This window comes from Crassostrea angulata, unplaced genomic scaffold (assembly GCF_025612915.1).
Source record: "Crassostrea angulata isolate pt1a10 unplaced genomic scaffold, ASM2561291v2 HiC_scaffold_176, whole genome shotgun sequence".
Taxonomy (NCBI): Eukaryota; Metazoa; Mollusca; class Bivalvia; order Ostreida; family Ostreidae; genus Magallana; species Magallana angulata.
Window position 1 is genome coordinate 26,310 of NW_026441729.1, and position 9,271 is coordinate 35,580.

General features: G+C 33.5%; 1 long non-coding RNA gene across 1 annotated transcript; it reads right to left on the reverse strand.

The window, feature by feature from the left end:
* Nucleotides 1-4,889: 4,889 nt before the first annotated feature.
* LOC128169687 (uncharacterized) lies at nt 4,890-7,891 on the reverse strand. The gene is made up of 2 exons (XR_008241576.1): nt 7,434-7,891; nt 4,890-5,186 (listed from the first exon to the last, which is right to left on the reverse strand). It is a non-coding gene; the product is annotated as an uncharacterized LOC128169687 (long non-coding RNA).
* Between the last annotated feature and the right edge of the window lie 1,380 nt (nt 7,892-9,271).

The window sequence follows — 9,271 nt, forward strand, 5'->3', positions numbered from 1 at the left end:
TTTTAGCATTGTTTTCTTTATAACTTATTCGCACAAATCTGTGTAGTAAAGGAGGTACCGTAATTGTACTTTGTTGTCTAGCTGTCATATAGACAAAACGGAAGGCATGAATAATCAGAATAACGTACTGCCCTGCCGTACACAATTGATAATGTACCATGTGAGTGCATGATATTGTTTGAACTATTGGCACTTTTTTTAGAAAGGTTATTGAGAATCATAAAAGGGTAGCCCGTGGCCGTGGCCATTTCTTATTTCACGTTATTCACATCGATCCGTCCGACTCCCTAACATGCCTAAAGAATCCACTCTCCTATAAACTAGCTAGCAGTGTTCAGTCCTGCATTGTATATATCGATCTAACCACTTAGCTAAAGGTAAGTTGTTATAAAACTTGCTTTTGCTTACAAAATAGACAGAATTACTTATAATGGTTTTTTTTTATATCAGTGAATCGTATACATGTATTGTGTGAGTGGCAGCAAGCACGTTGCCTTGAAATATACAGATTTTAAGAAATAAATGAATTAAAACCGACAGAAAATTAAAGAAGTATATTGACTAACAGATCAAAACATAATTTGTGATGCCAAAATATTTTTAGTGGAGAAAAATTAAAAAAAAAATAGTCCGAATTTCCTCTGTTTGCGACAAGTCCGTACTATTTCCACGGTTTATACATCCTAAAACGCCCAAAGTAAGTTTGTAGTCTTTTAATCTGGTAGATAATGAATTTATACCTTAACTTAACAATATATATGTACAACAGTTAATGTAAAGTCAGGAATAATTAATTATGTCCTTTTTCAATGACATTTCTGAAGGAAAATGAACCATGCAGTGAACTTTGACACAACCCCTTAAAAAATTTAGGTCGATGACCTACATTTTTTTTCTGTTCATCTGTAAGCTTATTGACTTCTTAATATTACAATTTAATTAGAGTAAAAAATCTATTGCAGAATTTTTAAAATATCAATTTTTATACCACACCCCAGAAAATTCCCATTACTTTCTATTATATCTGAGAATTTTCGTACCCAAACTTTGAAACGCCCCCAGTAAAATAAGGAAGTCGATGATCATGTATTTTTTTTATTGATTTTCACTCACCATTAACTGATCAACATTATATAAAAATTTGAATAAAAAATCTATTGTAGAAATGAATTGGGTCCGCCTTCCTTAAGCGAAAAAAATGAAAAAAAAATTCGCGGCACTCGAGGCTTGAACCCGGGTCGCCTGGGCCATGTCCACGACTATATCGACTGAGCTACTCGGACTCCGCTTCAGAACTTTGACGCTTAATTTCTCGAGAATGCCTTGATCGATTTTAAAACTAATTACATATTCTTAATCAGTAAAAGGGTCACTATAAGGTGTTAAAATTTCAAAGAAAAATATTAAAAAACTAGAGCAAAGCTCGTTGCAAAGCAACGAGTGGGTTTTCCGCTAATGTCGAAAGCAACGCTAGAAGTACGTCTAAGAAGCAGAGTTCTTAATCTAGTAACAAAGAAACCTAAGTACAAAAAGATAAAAAAAAAACGAATGATTTTTGGTACAACTTAACATAATCCGAATGGTTTTAAGCACGACTTAACCAAAATCCCTTAACCATTTCAAGAACGACTTAACAGAAAAAACAATGTGTTTAAGTACGACTTAACAAATTTGACTTCATTTTAGGTACAAGTTAACTTTACCTTGAACTAACATCTTTTTTCTTAACCCAGAATGCAAAATTAAAATTTACGTAAAAAATCAATTTTGTTTAAAACATAATTCTGAGCAACTTTTCCTCTTCACTGCTTTTCAAAGGGTTGACCTTTCGTACTGTGTGCTCGTTGCGTCATTAATTGTCAGAAACTTATCGATGTAAAGTTTACTTTACTGTACCTCTGTGAATATTTTCTATGTAAAATTACTATGAACCAGACAACATTGAAATGGTGAACATTTCAAAGGGCCCCGCTTATGTTATTTCACAGAATTTTGCTTTGACCTTGACCTTTAACTTGAAATTTTTCCAGCTGGCATAGAACTTTTAATTCAATTTCATTCCCCCTAACATACATGCATTTTTGTTCAATCTGACCAAGATTAAGCATATTTGGAAAATAATCTACTATTTAAAACTAATTTTAAAAAGATCTGCTATGACCTTCACATTGACAGACTTGGTTCAAAGTCACTGCATGCCATTAACCAATAAACTCTGTAAAGGTAAAATATTAGCCAAATAGGGGCTAAAAGGAGAGTATATCTATGCTCTTAAAATATGGATTTTTGTGTGTTCTGATATGACCTTGACTCTTCATCTATAAATATCATTCGAGGTCATTGCATATATTTTGATCAAAGGCATCATGTGGGTGAAGTATGAGGCTGAATGGAGCAAAGGGAGAGAAGATGTACTCCGGACAAGGATTTTTAAAAATATAATTCTGCTATGACCTTCACAGTTTCTTTTCACTGAAAATAGGTTCAAGGTCACTACACACCCGTTACTCAAAAGTTCTGCTTATGTGAAGTCTGAGCCAAATAGGGGTTAGTAGAAAGTATATATGCTCTCAAAAAAGGATTTTTGCATGATCCGATATGATCTTCACCGGTTACCTAGAAATTTCATGCAAAGTCACTGCACATCGTTTAACCATCGAGACACTCTGCGAGTATTAGCCAGATTGGACCAAAGGGAAAAAAGATATGCCCCAGACAAGGATTTTATATATTAGTTCTGCTATGACCTTAACCTTATACCTAAAAACATGGTTCAAGGTCACTGTGCATCCTTCAACCAAAGGAACCCTGTGGATGAGGTATGAGCCAGATTGGGCCAAGGGGGGAGAAGCTATGCTCCAGTCAAGCAATCTCGGATGGACAGACGGACAAATTGATCACTATAGAAGGCGCCCGCATAAACATGCCTTTTTATCTAATTTAAAATAATATCCATGCTATCTGCCCTTGGTGAATAGTCATCAAAACCATTCATCAGCAGAATTTGATTTCCCTCCTTTTTAAGGTGGTATGGGACATCTGTCGATATTAATGTGGATTAAAGTACTATATAATTGAAAAATTTTCACCGGTTTAAAATTTTCAAATTTTACAATATTTAACCAAAAAATAGCTTTTAAAAATATTTGAAAAGGTAAAAATTGTAGAAACCCCAGCGGGATTCGAACTCATGACTTACAGGTTCCTAGTAAACCCTCTAACCCACTGCGTTAAGGAGTTAGGTGACCATTTTTGAAAAGAAACTACTTGTACTTATATAATTACACTTTATTTTATTGTTTATTTCGATAAACAATACGTCACAACATGGAAGTGTCCCATATCACCTTAAACTCGGAACACCTCTGACCTAATAAGATCGCCGCATTAAATACAAAGTTTGATTTAACTCTAATTTGTTTATCATCAAGACATTCTGCATCGCTGACAAATAAAGTTTTCTTCTGTATAATGAAATACCAATTAACTGACTATTCGGACAATAGCAAGTTTATTGTCCCACTCCACAGCAACTATTTCCCTTGGCTTTGCCTCATTAAATAGTTGCTGTCTTGGGGGACAATAAACTTGCTATTGTCCTCATACCCAGTAAATACTAAATAGGCATATAATATCCCATCCACCTACATTTCATGTTATATAACCTCCCGTTTGTGACCTTCAATTTCACTGTAAAGTCAACACATCTGTCATAGCCGCAAGTTTCACAATTTATTTCTGCTTCTCATGTACTTAAAATTAGGGGCCTTAATATTGCTTACCAATTCCAACAAGAGACATCCCTCTAACTATTGATAATCATTAAAATTCATTTCATGAATCTACGCAACAATGATAAACCTTCAAGTACAGTCACTCTCAATTTTACAAAAATATTGACGATACTTTATCCGAAACTGTTCCTTGTACCTTTAACTTAGTACACTAACATTTTTATGAAAAGACGGTTTGTCTTAGAATAAGAAAGCTAAAGCAATTCTGAGAAAAAGAATACTACATATTGCCAATTCTATTGAGGTTTAATAAAAATATGGCCATTTAAGTGAACCCACCATTTCCAATTTCCTTTAGTAAACACAGATTTACAGGGTTCTCCATAGTAAAACATCTTTACCTGACCTTTTAGAGGTCAACTGTTGTTCAACCACCTTTAAAAAGAAACCTTATACAATACAACATATGCCTACATGATATAATCATGATAAAAGCTTCACATCACTTAGAAATACCCTTACATGTATACCCCCCCCCCCCCCAATCTTTTGATTTTCATAAAAAGTTTTTACCTAATTTTATGAAACGTGTGGCAATTTCCTTGAGTAATTTCTCACACATATTTGAAAACAATCATCAATGATTCTAAAATTTGATCTTTATTTGTTTATTGTATGATTTGTACCATTTTAATTAACAAATAGACAGCTGTCCTGCTTGTGATTTCTTGTTTTCATGAAAAAAGTAAGCTAACAATCATATTTAGTGAATATCTAATCTATTCTGATTTCTAGTCTCCTTCTAACCATGCTAAAACAGTAAGTTACAACCTACAAGTTAGACATCTGCCTTAAATTAGAATTAAATTCAAACACACCCAGGTAGCTGAAGACAGAGTTGATTTCAATGAAAAATGTTCAAATTTGACATGTTTTTCTACTTTTTTTCTGCATATATACCTTAGAAAGGTAGAAATAGGTTGTTTCTTGTTCATTTCAAAAGTAATTATCATAGCAGATGTTATTTCAAAGTCAAATGTACATTTACATATCCTACATGTAATCTTAATGCAGACAATTAAATAGAGGGGGGGGGATTTTTCAATTATGTAAACACATCTAAATATCTTTATGAAATAAAAAATAAAGGAAACATAATTGCATACTTTTATTGAAAAACAAATTTTCACAGCAATTATGAATTTCTTTAAACAGCCTTAATTTTGTTTTCATAATTTCTTATCAAACACAAACCACAACATGGCATGATGCTTTCTTCAAGTTCCATTATTGTTCATGCATTATTGGATTTAATTTGAATTACCGGTAAATAGTCTGTAGAACACAAGGAATATGCATGTGGATAGAGGTGACAGGTTAATCTCAGGAGCTGACCCACAAGAATCAACAGGTACCGGTAAAAGCCATGTGGTAACAAGAGGCTGTTTTGAGCTGAAATAAAAAAAAAATAATTAGCTGTGTTTACATACATGTACTAGTAATAGCTGTGTTTACATTAACATATGCATAGTATTTCTGTAAAAAATACACTGACCATGCAGTGTAATAAGTATGACATATCCCAATACATGACATAACATTTAGGCAGTACAAGATCAAAAATTTGCATATCAAGTCATAATATAATATTAAAAAATTTTCATAGGTATAAACACTTATCAAATTGAGAAAGAGAGAGAGTTTGAGAGAGAGAGAGTTTATTACCGTACTTGTAGTGCAACAGTCAATATTTCAATTCGTAAATTACAAACGAATATTACCCACCGAACAGCGTCAAAGTACATGTACTGGTATTAGCTTCTGGTATACCATTTTTTATCAATTCTACAGTGTTTTTTGTTTGCAAATAAATTTAGCGAGGGTTTTTGTTTATTTTCTTATAAATTACATGTTTTAAAAACAATACTACGTGTAATAAGCATAAAACATGTATGAGTAAACTTAATGAAGAATTTTTAATAGATTATTTTTCAAAGAATGTGGTACATTACATGTATGTCAATCTTTATAAAACTAGCGTATATTTCGTGCGCCATAAATTACAAGTTTTTTGTAAATATCATTTACTTGCATGATAGGTATATATGGTCTAACCAAAATTTTCTTCATAAAGCTACAGCTGTATGTACCACATATATGTTTTGTCACAAGTATACATTTAAAAAAAAAATACCCAAATTCCAACAGTTTAAATAAACTCAACTCATTCTCTGATAAGTTCATTGTGTTTTGTGCGTGCATATCTTATTTGTCTGCTGCAGCAGCAGCCAATCAGCGGTAAGCTGAATCCACAAAAAGAAAGTTTGTGTTTTAGGAGCGGGTAAATTGTTTAAGCGACACTGTCATGAAAACCACACCAAATAATAACAAGAAACATAAATATTCACTTAAATGTATTTTGTTGTAAAGTAAAGGTTTTTAACACTTATTGCATCTTGCAAAACATGTGATGACCTTAATCATCTGTCATATATCTGATATACATGTATATGTAAAAGATGGGAGACATAACGACATAACAAAGTGGGATTCGAACCTGGCCCTCTGAATCTCTAGTCAAGTGCTCTACCAACTGAGCTACATGTATCTGGCACCGGTATTCAAACCAGTCTGACCATCACATTCCTCCCCCTTAAATGATCTTCACCCTCGAAGATCATCCCTGGCAGGATCGAGTTAACCTGTTAGTTCCAGGGGTTGGTCACAACACCAATATTGTAACAGGATGGGAGAAATAATGAAGGGATTTGAACCTGGCCCCCTGAATCTCTAGTCAGGTGCTCTACCAACTGAGCTATCTGGCACTGGTATTCAAACCGGTCTGATCGTCACATATATAAAGAATTATTTTAAACAATGTTGTTCAATTAAAAATAACACTCGCAACCTTCAGCTTTTGTCTGTAATTAATCAATATTGGCGTGCGATCAGTTCTCGCCGAGTACCATTTCTCACCAGTGCATTGTTACGTCATTTTATCAACACATAAAATTATATACGAAAATATGATGTAACAGTGCACCAGCGAGAAATGGTCCTCGGCGAGAACTGCTCGCACACCAGTGCTGCCAGTAGTCAGATTAAAAAAAGAGAATAAATAATTACATTTAAAACATTAACAAGGACAATTTAAGTACACATCATAACTGCTAAACAAGAAAAATTATGTGAACTGGTAGAATGGTAGGCATAGTTCTAACTTGTAACCTACATGTACAAGTACATGTACCGGGTACCCGTTGGTCTGCTAAACTTCTTTAATGATACAATGATCGGCATCATAAAGATATTAAAGTCATGTTTTAACTCTGAAGTCTGAAGTATACAATTTTATTTACTTGAAGTTATGTCTACAGGGTATTCATGACTACATTTGGAGTCCTCTGCACAAGAATATATGATATGTTATTAGACCCTGCTTTGAATGTTGAGTTGAAAATTCACAATCTGTTATTTTTTTAAATAGATAAATTCAGTTACCCTTTCCAGTCCCCCATGAACCTCGAGCGAGTCTAAACACCCATGAAACATGTAAAAATTACACGTTAGTAAACAAACACCCACACCATAACAAAAACATCTACATGTAACAGTGTGCACGTACTTACATGCACATCTATACTATATACTAAATTTTAACCAGTTAACAAGAAACTTTAAAAGGAGTAAAAGCCTCACCTTCTTCAGTAACATCCACATAAATCACACACTTTAATGTCCATCTTTTCTCCTTTATTACTCGTAGCTTATCAACGGCTGATCGTCGACAGAAGTGTGGCTGTCAGAATTTCCTCGTAAACGATTCACACGAGAAAAATATCCTCCTTAAACAAATATGTAGTATTGTTCCCTGTGCATGTTCATATGTTTCACAGCAAATTGAAAATGCATGTGTACACCGAAAGCATACACAACTTCTCTTCTGCATTACGGCTCTCTCTTTTCTACAATGCCGTTCGTTACTGTTTACATTCGGCGCGCGCGCGGGGGTTACATACAGGGGCGCCCCGACAAATAGTTGCACATAGAACGTTTAAATAATGTGTGTTCATTGAATTCATAAATGATATAGATGAAAAAAATGAAATTGAATCACAACAATTTATCTAAGACGCAACACAACGTAATGCAGTAAATGCCTGGGCCTTAATGTGCATTTGTTCGCTTGTGTGTCTATGTAGACATATTAACTCGTTCATGTACGATTCTCACATATTTGTTTTATGAAATTTGAAAAAAAATATAGCACAGAACTTGTTTAATTTGATACCAAATGACATTATTTAAAATATTAACAATAACTAAATTAATTTTTTTTCATAAAATGATAACGATTTTTGCTATCAGAAAAATACGTGTATGAGCTGCTGACCCCTAATTATAGGGGCCAGCCCTTTTTTCTTAATTTTAAATGAAAGCTCTCGTTATTCTAAACAACTTTTGTTCTATACGTATTAACAAAATATTTTTAGTTTAAAGGTTATAATACAAAAAGCAACAAAATTTCAGCCCCGAAAAAATCTTAAACTTTGGCGACAAATAGCTCAAAAACTAACAAAGAAATCACCAAAATTTTCATGCCAGCAAAATTATAAAATGTTACCGACAATTTCGCCAAATTTCATGCATCTATCATCTGTAGTTCCCGAGATCAACTCTGGACAAAAGACCCCCCAATTTTCAATTAAAGGGCAATAACTCATAACCGGAAGTGAATTTTAAAAATTTGAAAAAACGTCTAGAGATATTAATATCATCTACATACCCTGAAAGTTTCATAGCAATCAGACAAAAAATGTTCGAGAAATCTCGTGCACAAAATTTGCGGGAAAAAAAAAAATAATAATAAGAAACAGTAGAATAACAGAAGGGTTTTCCGTTGAAAAACGGAAAACCCTAATAAAAAAGTCGAAAAATTCAAATTTTCAAATTTCCTTCCGGTGACGACCAGAAGTAACGGCGGACATTCTCTTGACCGAGGTGCACCAGAAAAACGGTAGATCTATCATCTCTGAAAATTTCAGCCTTTTATCTTTACTCGTTTTTGAGAAACCCGACCGACAAAATTGACTTTTTAAAATCGTAAACGGACGATAACTTCCGACCGGAAGTGTATTTTAAAAATGGATAAAAAACGATAAACTTCAGATAACATCGTGTTAATCTTGAAAATTTGATTGAAATCGGTTGAGCCATCTCTGAGAAATCGTCTGCACAAAATCGGTAAGAAAAAAAAAAGAATAATAATAATAACTAGAGCAAAGCTCGTTGCAAAGCAACGAGTGGGTCTTCCGTTAATGTCGGAAGTAAAGCTGGAAGTTCCTGTTAGAAGAGCTCTTAAACCAACAACAAGAGTAACTAAAATAAAAAGATGAAAAAAATCGAATTATTCCTGGTACGATTTAACAAAATCCGAATGATTTTAAGTACGAATTAACAAAAACCTTTCTGATTTCAAGAACGACTTGACAAAAAAAATCTGAATGTGTTCAAGCACGACTTAACAATTATTTTTG